This window comes from Entelurus aequoreus, linkage group LG15, assembly GCF_033978785.1.
Source record: "Entelurus aequoreus isolate RoL-2023_Sb linkage group LG15, RoL_Eaeq_v1.1, whole genome shotgun sequence".
NCBI lineage: Eukaryota > Metazoa > Chordata > Actinopteri > Syngnathiformes > Syngnathidae > Entelurus > Entelurus aequoreus.
The window spans coordinates 33181260-33198440 of record NC_084745.1 but is presented as its reverse complement, the minus strand read 5'-3'; positions in this window follow the sequence as shown (position 1 = coordinate 33198440).

Below are 17181 nucleotides of genomic sequence, written 5' to 3'. Positions count from 1 at the left end.
CTCCACGCTGCTGACCCGTCTCCGCTCGGGATGGTTCCTGCTGGCCCCACTATGGACTGGACTTTCGCTGATGTGTTGGATCCACTGTGGACTGGACTTTCACAATATTATGTCAGACCCACTCGACATCCATTGCTTTCGGTCTCCCCTAGAGGGGGGTGGGGGTGGGGGGGGGGGGGGTTACCCACATATGCGGTCCTCTCCAAGGTTTCTCATAGTCATTCACATTGACGTCCCACTGGGGTGAGTTTTCCTTGCCCGTATGTGGGCTCTGTACCGAGGATGTCGTTGTGGCTTGTACAGCCCTTTGAGACACTTGTGATTTAGGGCTATATAAATAAACATTGATATATATATATATATATATATATATATATATATATATATATATATATATATATATATATATATATATATATATATATATATATATATATATATACACACACACACATATATATATATATATATATATATATATATATATATATATATATATATATATATATATATATATATACACACACACACACACACATATATATATATATATATATATATATATATATATATATATATATATATATATATATATATATATACACACACATATATATATATATATATATATATATATATATATATATATATATGTATGTATAATTACGTATTATTATAATGATATAGTGGATATATAATTAAATATTATAATTGGTGATTAAGAGTATGTATATATACATACACATATATATATATACAGTTTTCTTGTTATTGATGAGGCAAAAGTGATAAACTTTTATTAGTAGATTGCACAGCATAGTACATTTTCCGTACAATTGACCACTAAATGGTAACACCCGAGTAAGTTTTTCAACTTGTTTAAGTCGGAGTCCAAGTAAATCAATTCATGGCAAGCAGAAAAGGACAAAGGAAAGTCAACTTCATGTAAATGTCAGGTTCAAAGCCACAGCAAGTTGTTCGGCCGACAAGAAAGGACTATTTTTCAGGCGACATCCCTGCAGCAAACGCCTAGAGGTGGGTGGTGCTTCACTTCCGTGTTAGGATTGCAGTTAAGGTGAAATGATAACATAACATTTAAGATTGTTACTGTGACTGATTTAGTAAGTAAGATGACATAAAAGCTCAACAGAAATGAAAGACGGTTGGCATGAAGTTGAAAGTAGGGTTGTACGGTATACCGGTACGAGTAAAATACCGCGATACAAATGAATTATTCAAATGTTAAATGCAATACAAATACAATCTATTATTATTATAAACGGTACTATACCGCCTCTAAAAAATACCTGTGACATTGCTGTTTTACGAGCAGAGGAGCATGTTCGGCAACGCACAATCACGAAATACTTACAGGTAGACCCAGTGTGTGGACAGAAAAGGGAGAATGGACGCATTTTGGCTTAAAAACTAACAATAAAGGTGACGTTATAACACTAAAACGCCCTCAGGAAGAGGTGCTTTAAGACATGGCTAGCCATCCGCAGTCGGCAGTGTTTCAGCTACTTCTAAATCACTAATTCTCGCCTCCATGGTGACAAATTAAGTACGTTTCATACAAGTATCATCCCTGCAGGACGGGGAATAGCTAAACATGCTTCACTACACACCGTAGGAGGATACAATACCTTACCGGCATCACCGCTAACAGGCTGGCATTTCACAATGTAAACATACGCCATGGGTGGATCTACACCTGACATCCACTGTAATGATACCAAGTACAAGAGCGTATCTAGTCGATACTATGATTACATCGATATTTTTTAGCATCACAAAATCTTTTTAAACTTTCTCAAAATGTATATTATGTTTATGAACTCAGAAAATATCTCCTTGGACACATGATTAAAGATTAAAGATTAAAGTACCAATGATTGTCACACACACACTAGATGTGGTGAAATTTGTCCTCTGCATTTGACCCATCCCCTTGGGGAGCAGTGGGCAGCAGAGGACTTAAATTATGACTAATATATGATCCTGTACTGCGATGAGGTGGCGACTTGTCCAGGGTGGACCCCGCCTACCGCCCGAATGCAGCTGAGATAGGCTCCAGCACACCCCACGACCCCGAAAGGGACAAGCGGTAGAAAATGGATGGATGGATGGATATGATCCTGGAACTACTTGGTATCGGATCGATATCCAAATTTATGGTATCATCCAAAACTAATGTAAAGCATCCAAACAACAGAAGAATAAGTGATTATTACATTTTAACAGAAGTGTAGATAGAACATGTTAAAAGAGAAAGTAAGCAGATATTAACAGTAAATGAACAAGTAGATTAATAATTAATTTTCTACCACTTGTCCTTCATAATTTTGACAAAAATAATAGAATGAAAAATGACACAATATGTTACTGCATACGTCAGCAGCTAAATTAGGAGCCTTTGTTTGCTTATGTACTAATAAAATAAAAGTTGTTTCGTATGTTCACTATTTTATTTAAGGACAAAGCTGTTCTTGGATTTCAATAAGAAACATATGATGAATGTACCGTAAGATTTTTTATTAAAGTGAAGCCAATAATGCCATCTTTTGTGGTGCCCTTTATTTAGAAAAGTATCGAAATACATTTTGGTACCAGTATCGAGCACCGATTCACGTACGATCCAGCGGTGCCATGTTTTGGTGCCTGGGTTGCACTTGCGAGTGGCGAGTACTTGCTAGCAATTGAGAGGAAAACAGCCGATTTCAAAGCTGACATGCTCTTAATAATCTTGCAACCCATCAATGTTTCATGACAAAAACCGAACCATGACAAATAGAATACGCTCTAAAGTGTGGCTCGTCTTTTCCAAATGCGATGCCGATGCAGATTACGCTCACTGCAGTATTTGTGACGTACAAATCAAGGCAAGCGGCGGAAATACTTTCAATCTGAGGAAGCACCTGGTTAAACACAGGATTTTTCTCATGGCTGAAGAGTGCAGCCAAGTTAGATGTACGGCTGCAACTCCTGCATTTGGCACCTTTAGCGACTCGGCTGCAGCCAACAACACGGGGGAAGAAATGGCGTAAACATTTGGTGACGATAACAGCAAAATCCTCATCCTCTACGTCTGCTCCAGGTAAAAAGCCTACTGTATAAGAATACGTTTGCTTTGCATTTTAACTTGCAATAGTTATCATTGTACTGTACTGTACTTTGTAATGTTAATATAACATTTTTGTTTCACTTTCATCTGTAGTTTCAGACTTTTGAAAAACTAAAAGTTCTGTCAGGCTGTATGTAATATTGTGTAAATTATTTTATATCATGTTCTGGTCGAGTACTCAATTACAAAATGGTTAGCAGGATGAATACTACATTTTATTAATAATTAGAGAAGGTTAAAACATTGCCATGCAGGAATATGAAGACCATTAACTTGTACAACAAGTAATGTACAGAATATCAGAAGCATTTATTCAGGTAGAAATATCACAGATTACAGCTGGGATAGGCTCCAACCCCCCGTGACCCCAAAAGGGACAAGGGGTAGAAAATGGATGGATGGATATTACCAAACATCTTTCAAATCCAATCAAAGCATGATCATAACAATCCAGAGTTTGTTTTATTAATGCGTGAAGCTGGTATCTAAACATGGAAGTGTAGCTCCTCCTCTGAATGCAAGTGCTCCTAAAGCAGGAATATACATTCTGTATTTTTACAAAATACAAAATCTGGCAAGACACAGAAGGCATTTTTTTAAACTGTCATTAAATCATGTTTATCCTTTTTGTGTTGAACTTTAAAAAAAAGTACAATGTTTAAAACAATTTCATTAAAGCAAATTAATTGTCCGTTCATGGTGTTAAAACTGGAAATCAATGCATGTAAGCGGCAATGCCCGTGACCTTCGATCCCTCAGGCGGTACAGCATCAAAAAGCAATAACAGTGTGCAAAGTATATCACCACATGGGCTTAGGAACACTTCAAAAAACCACTGTCAGTAACTACAGTTCGTCGCTACATCTGTAAGTTGAAAAGGATTTACAAATCATTGTATTCTGTTTTTATTTACAATTTACACAATGTTCCAACTTCACTGGTTTTGGGTTTTGTATTAACTATCTGTCATTTAGCTACAACTACCCTGATGGGTCCCCGCCGGGGCCGGCATGTGGCATAGGCCGTATAGGCAAATGCTAAGGGCGCCGTCCATCAGGGGGCGCCACGCCCCCTGATGGAGAAAAAAAAACAAAAAAACTTGGTACTATTATTTCTAAATACAAAAAATTATCCCACGTTAATTAAAATGCAAAGTAAACCCTATTTAATAGAAATATTATTTGTTGCAACATTAGGCCCCCCCACCCCCCCGCACGGTGCGCCCCCTCCCTTCCCGTATCATGACTCTTACCACATCAAAAAATGAACACAAGATGTCAAAACGACCAAAACTGTCAGGTGCCCAGGGAAGAAAAACGAGAAAAGAAGAGGAGGAGAAACGAGAAAAAGACTGAGGTAGCAGGTAGGTAACGTTAGCCTACATGAAATTATTTGTCTGTTACAGAATGTGATAGTAACCTGGCTTTTTAGCATTAAGCTAATGTTACATGATTCGGCAATTGCTAATCAATAAATACCTAGTTCTGTTTTAACGTCGGGTTAATATTGTGGAGGGGGCTAAATTGTTATGGAAAATAATAATTTAATGTTAGGTAATTACAGTACTCCCACCTTACATTCCTCAGGGACATTTGTATTAGATCTTTAATCAGGTGTTTTTTGTTTACATTGTTATTGCCTTCTGGTTAGCTAATGTTTTCCCTGCAGGTAATAGTCACTTTCCCACCCCTTTATATATTAGGTATAGTTGTAAGCCTAGTTGTTAAAGTGCACATCATTAATGTTAATTAAGCAATATCACATGAGAGGAAATGCTGTTTTTTAATTTGAGCACTGCTGTGATTCGGTTAAAGATAATCATAACATCCCCCCAACCCATTATCAGCCATTTTTGGCGTATGCCCCGATAACATGTGCCCGGTATCATTAAAACGCGCTGTTGCTTTTACGACCTTGCTGGCCAGGCGATTGATTTTGTTTAATTGGAAGCTGGCTCGCCCCCCAACACACGGCCGTTGGATTAGAGAGGTTCTCTACAATCTAAAACTCGGAAAACTTAGGTTTTCGCTAAAAGGCTCGGCTCAAGAGTTTGAAAGCTCATGGAGTCCTTTCTTGCTGTATGTCAACTCTCTTGATTTATCCCCAGACGCAGATGAGGAATAATCTCCCTTTTATTTATTATTATTGTTTTATTTTAATTTAATTTAATTTAATTTTAATTTTATTTTTTCCCTTTCTCTCCTTTCAGCCTGTTTGTCTGTCTCTGGCCTCGTATGTGTGTGTGTATGTGAGGATGTCTGTCTTTGTCGTCTTACTTGTTATATGATTGTGCCATATGTCCCTTGTTGGTGTGACCTGAGTGGGGATTTGGGTTTTAAGGGAAAGGGTGTGAATAATTTTCTGACTTTAAAATTGTACTGTTTCGACTTGCACTTTTTTCTGTATTTGAAAATGCCAATAAAAAAAAGTTGGATTAAAGATAATCATAACATAACATTCTCATATAATATGTTAATTTGCTTTCTTTAAGTAAAAAAAAAGGTCAAAGACAAAGCTATTCGGTTTCTTGTGAGTATATACACTTCACTGCCGATGTGGGGGGGGGGGGGGGGGGGGGGGGGCACCTAAAATCTTGCCTAGGGCGCCAGATTGGTTAGGGCCAGGCCTGGTCCCCGCAAACCTGTATGTATTTATTTAGTTTGCCTTGTCTTTGGCACACCACTATAATGGTATTCATTTTCTCTGCCTACAAAAAAACACAGCATCTGTCTATATCTTGACAAAAAAAACAATGACTTGTGTGTTGTTTGGAAACAGTTGATAATAATTATGTGCAGTAAAACTTTTCATGACCTCAACTCACCTTAATGTTTGTTCCTAAATTCGTGTTCCATGTCTTAGATGAAAAGAGCAGTTATGATTTTGGTTTACAGAGTAAACACCTAAAAACGAAGGTTTTGGGCATTGTTTTCTCTAAATGCATACATTTGTCTAAATATGGCCAAGGACATGCATTATTGTGGGTTTCCGGTCGTCTTCATTACTAAAGAAAAAATGTAATCTGCGGTAGAGAATTCCTCTGCATTTTTTTTTTTTTTTTTTTGAGTCCTCAGCTTGAAGCGTCCCTCTGTCTCTGACTCCCTCGTCGTCATGTGACATGAGTGCGTGACTGTTATGATTTTGCCGACTCGTTTCGATGACCGGCCTTATCTTAACTCTGATTGACCATAATGTTTCACTCTAACCTTAGCCAATTGTGACTCATCATACGAACACCAACCAATCATCATGGCTTTTCTCCATATGTATGAATTTTCTCATTCATCTACAGTAGGTCATTGTATATTCTCAATATTTTTTTGGCCTGGATTTGCAGTCCATTTTCTCTCTTTGTAGGTTGTAGCTCTGATGTAAGCTACCTCGCTACATGGGTCTAAAAGTAGCTAGAAAATGTCTTATCACGGTTATCTTTATCGCTGTATTTTTAAATGTGCTCAAAATTTAAAAAAATTTTTCATACTGAAATCTTTTAACCAATTTTTATTTAAAAACAACACATTCAAAATGATTTCCTTTGTAGGAGAAACGTTACTGTAGATAAAAACGCTGTTTCATGGACCTCAAGTAGAAATTGAATGTGCATATGAAAGCAACAAAAGCATTATAAACAAAGTAATATAGCAGAAAACAATAACATAAATAACAAAAATAAATGTGAAAATTGTGCAAGGTAGCACTTTATGGACTTAAGAGATTCAAATATAAAAACCAATGTAAGAATTTTGAAAGATGGCACCTGATGGCCATAAGTCATAACTGCACTTTTTGTCCATATAGATATAAATAGTGTTCATGTATGAGATCTAGGGCTGCCAATTAAGGCAAAGTAATAATTAATATTATTTTTTTAATCAAAATTGAAATCATGATTACTGATTGTTAGGTAAAACAGAGTTGGGGTGTGAACGTAATACCATCATGTAATTTGTAATGTCTAATAAAAAAGGCTATAGATAAACGTTATCCATATATCTAGACACAAGTATTTTGTTTTTTTTTGTTCATTAATAATATAAAATTGTCAGCATTTTGTCATTACATGATGCCTTTATCTCTATTTTTACATTATTATAGAGGGAGGTATGTTTTTTATTATTTATTTTTTTAAGTTAAGTACATTTATATGTAGATGCTGTATCGGGACAGATCCATTAAGTGTTTGAGCATAAATATGTCATATAGGAATTAACTATACGCAATAAAACATTAACAAAATGCTGTGTCACATGAATGGTTTTTAAAATAAAACATTTGTGACATTAAAAAAACACAAGTAACGTACAAACCCTGTTTCCATATGAGTTGGGAAATTGTGTTAGATGTAAATATAAACGGAATACAATGATTTGCAAATCCTTTTCAACCCATATTCAATTGAATGCACTACAAAGACAAGATATTTGATGTTCAAACTCATAAACTTAATTTTTTTTTGCAAATAATCATTAACTTAGAATTTCATGGCTGCAACACGTGCCAAAGTAGTTGGGAAAGGGCATGTTCACCACTGTGTTACATGGCCTTTCCTTTTAACAACACTCAGTAAACGTTTGGGAACTGAGGAGACACATTTTTTAAGCTTCTCAGGTGGAATTCTTTCCCATTCTTGCTTGATGTACAGCTTAAGTTGTTCAACAGTCGGGGGGTCTCCCTTGTGGTATTTTAGGCTTCATAATGCGCCACACATTTTCAATGGGAGACAGGTCTGGACTACAGGCAGGCCAGTCTAGTACCCGCACTCTTTTACTATGAAGCCACGTTGATGTAACACGTGGCTTGGCATTGTCTTGCTGAAATAAGCAGAGGCGTCCATGGTAACGTTACTTGGATGGCAACATATGTTGCTCCAAAACCTGTATGTACCTTTCAGCATTACACAGATGTGTAAGTTACCCATGTCTTGGGCACTAATACACCCCCATACCATCACAGATGCTGGCTTTTCAACTTTGTGCCTATAACAATCCGGATGGTTCTTTTCCTCTTTCGTCCGGAGGACACGACGTCCACAGTTTCCAAAAACAATTTGAAATGTGGACTCGTCAGACCACAGAACACTTTTCCACTTTGTATCAGTCCATCTTAGATGAGCTCAGGCCCAGCGAAGCCGACGGCGTTTCTGGGTGTTGTTGACAAACGGTTTTCGCCTTGCATAGGAGAGTTTTAACTTGCACTTACAGATGTAGCGACCAACTGTAGTTACTGACAGTGGGTTTCTGAAGTGTTCCTGAGCCCATGTGGTGATATCCTTTACACACTGATGTCGCTTGTTGATGCAGTACAGCCTGAGGGATCGAAGGTCACAGGCTTAGCTGCTTATGTGCAGTGATTTCTCCAGATTCTCTGAACCCTTTGATGATATTACGGACCGTAGATGGTGAAATCCCTAAATTCCTTGCAAAAGCTGGTTGAGAAAGGTTTTTCTTAAACTGTTCAACAATTTGCTCACACATTTCTTGACAAAGTGGTGACCCTCGCCCCATCCTTGTTAGTGAATGACTGAGCATTTCATGGAATCTACTTTTTTACCCAATCATGGCACCCACCTGTTCCCAATTTGCCTGTTCACCTGCGGGATGTTCCAAATAAATGTTTGATGAGCATTCCTCAACTTTATCAGTATTTATTGCCACCTTTCCCAACTTCTTTGTCACGTGTTGCTGGCATCAAATTCTAAAGTTAATGATTATTTGCCAAAAAACAAATTTTTTATCAGTTTGAACATCAAATATGTTGTCTTTGTAGTATATTCATCTGAATATGGGTTGAAAATGATTTGCAAATCATTGTATTCCGTTTATATTTACATCTAACACAATTTCCCAACTCATATGGAAACGGGGTTTGTAAAAAAACAACAACAGTGTTTTATTTTTGATATCAAAATAAAACACAAAGCAGTTTGGGTAATGAAGATGAAGTCTAATAAACAAGCTTTGTTCCTCTCCAACGCCTCCTTGTGGTTCAGTGCAACAGTTTGGCCAACACAAATAAACAGGAGTGACACCCCTCACATCATATACACAATCTTCACAGCCTGAGTTAAAAAAATCGATGAGATGACAAAACATTATAGCTTGTATTGATGTTATCTGAACACTGATACGGTTTGCAGTTAAATAAAGGACGAGTGAACATCCTAGTCAACAAACTAAAGACTTTATAAACAAGTTGTGACAACGTTCCCGACACATGGCCTGCTGCATGTTTCCTCACCTCATTAACTCTCAGTCACAGCAGCTGATGGATGTTATATTGAGAAAATAAAAGCAACATCAAATAGTTTTTCTCCTTCGCTGTATACTTTTAGTGTGGGGACAAGTGCGTCTGTCTCCAATATTGTCCACACCTGTCTCCATCGGAAAACAGCAATGCACTCTTAAACGAACGATGAGAAGCGAGGGAAAATGACATTAAACCAAGCGCTTGGCTCCGTTGACTCTGAGGGGAAATCTCCGTAGCAAAGTTTGTGTAGTTAGTCCGCCATGATTTTCAAGCCAACCTGCGCTAGAGCGCATGCGCCTGACTTTGTTTTCAGGAAGTAAGCAGTGTTGCCTAAAATGCATTAATAAATGACGTAATTAAATATTTAAATGGTATCACCAACCGTCGGGAATTTTATCCCGATTTATCATTATACCGTTTACCGTTACATCCCTAATATACACATACAAATACACACATTTACATACATACACACAATTATATTTCTTGACTATAGTCGTGAGGTCATCACTCGTGTTTTTCCAAGCGAAAGCGGGTCAGCACCACCACTCGCCGGTGATAACATGTAAAGTATGAGAACATTTCCTCCTATGCTTGTTAAAAACATGAATACCTTGCTCATTTTGCAAAGCGGACCTTGTTTTTAAGGCAGTACATCTGTGATACGTGAGCATTTAAAGTGGATGCATGATGCCTGTTACAATAATTATGTATATATTATCACACTAACTTAATGCTTAAGGGCCATTGCTATAAATTATTGTCAATTGTACTGAAGTGGTATTTTTTGTATCTGTGCAAAGCTGGCAGTCCAAAAGATTGCCAGCCAACTTTATCAGTGTTGTGTCCAGACTTGGCCTGCTGGCTGCCAAGGCCGAACACCGCCGTGACACAGACAGAGCAGAGACAAGGCGATATGACCTGCGTCAACTAATTTTTATTTATTCTATAATCATATATTGTGTCTAACTGCAGTTGTTGAGATTACCCCTTTCCCTCAGCGACAGCTTCAGTGATGTAATAGGGCCTGTGAGGAAGCGGGGCCGGCGACCGACAGCGAGGCATGACCCGCTGGGGCCGACTCCGAGATGGCAAGGAGGAGGCTTGGCCGGCGGTCCAGCGGCGAAGCAGGGCACACCGGAGCCCGCTCCAAGATGGCGGCGAGGAGGCGTGGACGACGAGCGAGCAGAGAGGCAGGGAGCGACGCCGCAATCGAGATGGACTGCAGGTGCGTGGATCGGGCAGCTGGGCACAATTAAGTAACCTCCTCTCACTGAATAAAAGGGGAGCAGCAGAGGAGGACGGGCAGAAGGAGTTGGAGAGCAAACAGAAAGACACGCAGCTGAGCGAGAAGCGGATGCTGAGCGAGAGAGGAAGAGAAGGAGCCAGAGGGAAGCTGACGCTGAGTGAGAGCGAAAGAGAGCACACGGAAGACGACGACGCACGCAGCTGGGGAGCTGGAGAGGAAGAGCGAGCAGAGCAAAGCGTAGCTGAAAAGCGACGCGAAGCAGGAAGACGCAGCTTTATTTGAGAAAATAAAATAAAGTCAAACCTGCTCGACAATGTCCTTCCTTGGTGGTCCTGAGAACCCGGACGACAGCCAGAGTCTGTCACAGGGCCCTTCCTAATAACAAGAGGAGACACACGGGCAGGACTTTTAGAACGTAGTTTGGATCTGTAACCAGAATACAGCCCAAAACACGAGTCTCCTCGAGCTAAATTGAACTCTGTCTCTGCTTAATTCCTTGCTTCTTGTCTGATTATTAGATGTCATCAGTGTTTGGACCTGACATGCCAAAGAATGTGGTTTCAGCCTCGGTAAGAGTGTTAGCTTGTACCTTGCTAGCTAGCTGACAAGTGTGAGATTAAGTTGTGTGAAAAATAACTTTGAACTATAATTTTAGCTAAAATCAGACAGCTAAACTTTGTCTACATCAATACAAGTACTTTTTAAAGCAGCGTCAATTTGCAATGCAATGAAGAAAGGCACAACAACAAACGTCAATCGTGAGCACACACACACACACACACACACGCACGCACACACACACACGCACACACACACACACACACACACACACACACACACACACACACACACACACACACACACACACACACACACACACACACACACACACACACACACACACACACACACACACACACAGATCGTAAACATTAAATGAATTAATTATGGATATGTTATTAGTAATGCTGTCAAATGATACATTTTTTTAATCTGATTAATCATATTTTTTAATTTGGATTAATCATGATTAATTACAAGTATCACAAGTAGTATAAACTTGCTTGCATGATTTCAACTAAAATTTAAACATTTCAATTAAGTTAAAAAAGACCCCGATTCTTCAAAAATGTAATTTTACAGTTAGAATCTATAGAAGGTAAAGGAGCTAAATAAATAGCACAATTTATCTGTGTACAAACAGTATGTGCTCAAAGCAATATTTTTTGCATTCTTCGATTTTACCGAATACGGCCCTTACTGGAAAAAGTTTGGACACCCATGTACTATTACATTGTTTTAGATTGTTGTATTTATCTATACGAACCTTTTTTGCATGGAATATTTTTTTTGCGTTCTCATAATCATAATCAACCATAGAAGCAAATTCCTAAAATTACTTAATGATTCTAACTCAGGACTTGGCACCTAAAGTTCACAAATATAAAGTACATTTCCCCACCATATGGCACAATTGCAAAGGAAGGCCAGTGTGATGATGATGCATGATTGCATGCACACAATGGGATTTTTATGTCGCCTGGCACAACATGAATAATCATAATGACTGTAAATAAAATGAATTACAGTACTTTCTTTGTTTTTATCTCTACAATGAGCCGTATGGGCTGCACTTTGGACACAGCTTAAGTACAGCATTAGTTCAGAGATATGGGTGCCCTCATAGGGCTGCTTGTATCCATGAATAATTGGTGAATATAAATGTATGAGGATTTCCTTCATTGTATTGCATAGTTGCCTATGCATGAGATTATGCAGTTTTACGTACGCCGCAGAAAAAAAATAATTGTGATTTTACTGTAAATAACTGGCAGCTCAGTCACCATAAAAATATTTTAGTAAATATTTGTATAAATATATGCACATTTCTTGATGTTTTACTGTAAATGTAATGACAACTTTTTTTTTGATACAAAAGTAGTACAGTTCTAGCAACTGAGCTGCCAGTTTTTTACCGTGAAATCCACCTTTGTTGTTTTTATACTGTATTGCTGAAACTGGAAAAATGGTACCAAAGTTGATTTTATGGTTAAAAAAAAAAACTTGGCAGCTCAGTCGCCAGAATTTTACCGTAAAATCTTTCGTCATTTTTACAGTGTACAATTTGACAGATGACTTGTTTTAAAATCCTAAATCAAGCAGATATTTGGTAATGTTGCATATAGAGAACATACAAACCCTTTATTTATTGAATCAAAAATATTGAAATTCAATGATTTGGTGCATTTGAAAACAGCTAAACTTATGTACAAAGCAAACTATAACCTGCTACCCAAAAATGTACAACAATTCTTCTCAACAAAAGAGGAGACATATAACCTTAGAGGAAAATCAAATTTAAAAACATCTGTATGCTCATACAACACTTAAAACCTTTAGCATATCAGAATGTGGAATTAAATTATGGAACGGATTAACCAAAGAAATCAAACAAAGCACCAATATGATTCAGTTTAAGAGACTGTTCAAACTACAAGTGTTCACAAAGTACACAGAACAAGAATTACGATGAACATCTTGAATCATTTTTTTCTTTTGAGATAAAGATTATTTATGTATTTAATATTTGTTTACTTACTATGGTATATTATTCATTTATTATGTATTTGTTCACTGTTCTGTTACAAATGGAGAACAAGTAAATGGTATAAAATTGCTATGGTATGAAAAGGGGTAGGATTAAATAAGCTCTGCTTCTTCCTACTCCTTTTCGGACGTGCTGTGATGAAACAACTGGAAATATGCATTACATTGTATCGTATGCATGTTCGAAATAAACTGAAACTGAACTGAACTGATATTTAAGTATGAATCTTTATTTCAACAAACAATGTTTAGAAATATATGATCATTTAATATTTTGTTACATAATTAAATAATAATAAATAAAAATAATAAATCACTTTATTAACACATATTGTTTCCATGCTTTCGCGGGCCACATCCGGCCCCTGGGCCTTGAGTTTGACACATGTCATCTAAACCCATGTCGACTGGAAAATATTCATTTCCTCTCACACAGGAAGTGCCTCTGATTGAAAAGTCATTCATGCCCCAGAAGGACTTTATTTTATCTGACTGATTCCATCATATTTCTCCTCTGATTCAGTCCTGAGCACAAGCTCTCCCACACACTCACATTTATTTAAGCTATTGACATCTGCGCCCTTCTCGCTCCACTGCTGTCAATTGTAGGCTGAAAAGCGATACTGAAAGTGATTTACTTTGAGCGCATGATACCAAGCAGACCCCGAGGCCTGCTCCAATGTTTCCGTGCCAATAAGCACACGTCGCTATTTCATTTCATCCGTCATACGGCGGCGGTGGCGGTGACTAAATTGCTACTGACACATGTTACATTTCTGTGAGGCGGAGGCCGCATACTTGTGGGCGTCTCCTGGTTACACATTGTGGATGGCAAGGCGCCATGCCAGGCCTGCTATTGCACGATTTTAATAAGGGAAAGGAAGATTAATGGAGCATGGGGACTCCATGACAGACTTGGCAGTGGCTGAAATTTTGCACAAGTTGCAGAGCTGTACATGTATTCTGATATTATATTGTTCTGCGTGTTATTAAAGTATTTCATGGCTCTCGTAATTGGTAGTATTGTACATACAGTGTAAAAAATGTCCTGGAAATACAGTACATCATGATAATATACTTTCTTTTGCAAATTATTATTGCTTACTGGCAATTTATTATCAAAAATATACTCACCTATGCTTTTAGAATGGAACTGGGAAAAAAAGTGTCCACTATTTCTGGAAGACTTTCTTCACAGTTTTCTTCCGCACCAAACTCATCCAAAGATCGGCACGTTAGCTTGGAAATAATATTAAAAAAAATCAGATGTTATTTATTTTATAATTGCACCATATTGGGGACATTTGTGCATTAAATGTTAACTGTAAAATATATTTCTAACCAAGCTAAGTGTCATGCACATTGACCTGACTGCATATTTAATTAATATAATTTAAAAGAATCATATAAAGTACCTTGAACGCTGAAAAAATAGCATTTGTGGCCTGTCCCCGCTTACTAAATTTAGAGTTATTTTTATTAAATATAACGATTTAAATCTTCCATATATTTAGTTATTTATTTATGTTTTTACACATTTGCTTTTACTCCTTCAACTATACATTAAGTTTATCTTTTAAAAATAATTGTTGAAATTCACACTCCAGTTGTGTCACTGCAGTTTACATTAGCCTCTCTGAAAAATGTGGAATATTCCACAAATCATATATTTGCTAATTTTCTGCTAACATCTCACTCCTGCTACTTTCAATTCTGTTACTCAAATGAGACAATTTGGCCATAGAAACTTTTGAAGGGCCAATAAACTTTTTGAGCAGTTCAGAGTTGACAAAAGACAAAAATGGTGGAATGGCCCTGATATACTTTTGTTTTATTATTGGCTTATGGCACATTCTAATAAATGGGTGTCCCGTTACAACTTTTTCACTTTGGATACAATACTGATATTGGAAGCTTGAGTATTGGCAAATACCGATATTGATTTGCCACAATATTAGCATAAATTACACATAGTTGTATTATTTTGTGGTGTGAAACGTTAAAAAAGGTTTGATCAAATGAAATTAGTCAATGGAAGTATGAAAAACACTAACATTGTCACGGCCCGTCATCTGTGCGCTCTGATAAGCGCACCTCTAAGAACGCACTTCCAGGAGCACGCCAGGCGCGTGTCAGTCCTGCTGCAGCCGGCAGCTGCAATCAATCACCAGCAATCAGCGCACCTGTGGTTGATCAGAGGTTCTGCCTTCTTAAGCCGGTGCAGACCTGCGTTCCGGGCAGAATGTAACCATCTGTTCCTGTCTGCCTTCGTTCCTCGTGACGATCTGTACGTCTCGTCTTTCCCCCCGCGTTACTTCTGCTTCTGACTTGCCTCTTGGATCTCGACCTCCCGATTGGACACGGACCTCTTACGGCCCGCTATCGCCCCCGACTTCCAGCTTGTCTCACGAACATTCGAGCCTGCCTTTCCCCTCCGGGACTTCCGCCTCTTGCTCAACACTCCCGGTAACACACAACAATTAATTCCACACTTAGTCATACACCTATACACCCCTTTTGGATTAGTGACACTCCATACCCTTGTTTAATTAATATTATTGTTTGTTAATATATATATATATATATATATATATATATATAAAACATAGAGCTACTACGCCTCTTGTGGTCTGTGCCGTCGACTCCCCCCGTAAACATAACAAACATATTTATTATTATCCGTCTGAAATGGATTTATGCTAACTTTAAATTTAAGTGGAGTAAATCTATATTTTTTTTTTTGGTGACAACTGGTAGCTATTAAAATTTATTAAGTAAAGCTCAATTAATTGAATGATGCGGAAACATTTGTTACTGGATACTTTCTAATATGCTTTTGCATCGGAGACTTTGCATGTTAATAATTTGCAACTATAATTATTTGATGCTTGTCTTTATTGACAAATGTGTTTAATTAATGACTCTTATTACGTATGCCGAGCTTGTGTGCTGCTTTGTAGCTGCTAGCTCCTAGTAGCCTGCAACCTACCATGTTTACACTTTGTAAAGGACTTCACTAAAATACAAGAAAAGACCAACCTTGTGTGTTTATTAGAGGACATTAAGTAAACACGCTCCAGGATTTCTTCTATCGGATATTTTAAATGCAAGTCAATATAATCCGATTAGTTTGTTGATTTCGAACTGATATCCGATATCAATATTGGATCGGACAACCCCATTCTAAAAATGTTATTTAAAAAAGCAAAAACAAAATGGAAAAAACTTGAAATGTTAAAGCTAATAACACATAGAGTGCATCCGGAAAGTATTAACAGTGCTTCAATTTCCCCCCATTTTGTTATGTTACAGCCTTATTCCAAAATGGAAATAATTTGTTTTTGTCCTCAATGTTCTACACACCATACCCCACAATGACAATGTTAAAAAAAAAAGACATATTTTAAAATGTATTAACAATAAAAACATAAGAAGTACCATGTACATAAGTATTAGCAGCTTTTGCCATGAATCTCAAAAGTGAGTTCAGGTGCATCCTGTTTCAACTGATCATCCTTGAGATGTTCCTACAGCTTAATTGTGGTCCACATGTGGTAAATTAAGTTGGTTGGACATGATTTGGAAAGGCACACTCTTGTCCCACACTTGACAGTGCATGGCAGAGAACAGACCAAACATTAAGTCAAAGGAATTGTCTGTAGACCTCTGAGACAGAAATGTCTGGAGGCACAAATCTGGGGAAGGGAACAGAAACATTTCTGCTGCCTTGAAGGTCTCAATGTGCACAGTGGACTCCATCATCCGTAAATAGTAGAATATGGAACCACCAAGACTCTTTCGAGAGCTGGCCAGCCGTCTGAACTGAGTGATCAAGGGAGATGGACCCTATTAGGGAGGTGACCAAGAACCCGATGGTCACCTTGTCAGAGCTACGACATTTTTCAGCGAAGAGACCTTCCAGAAGGACAACCATCTCTGCAGCAAACCACCAATC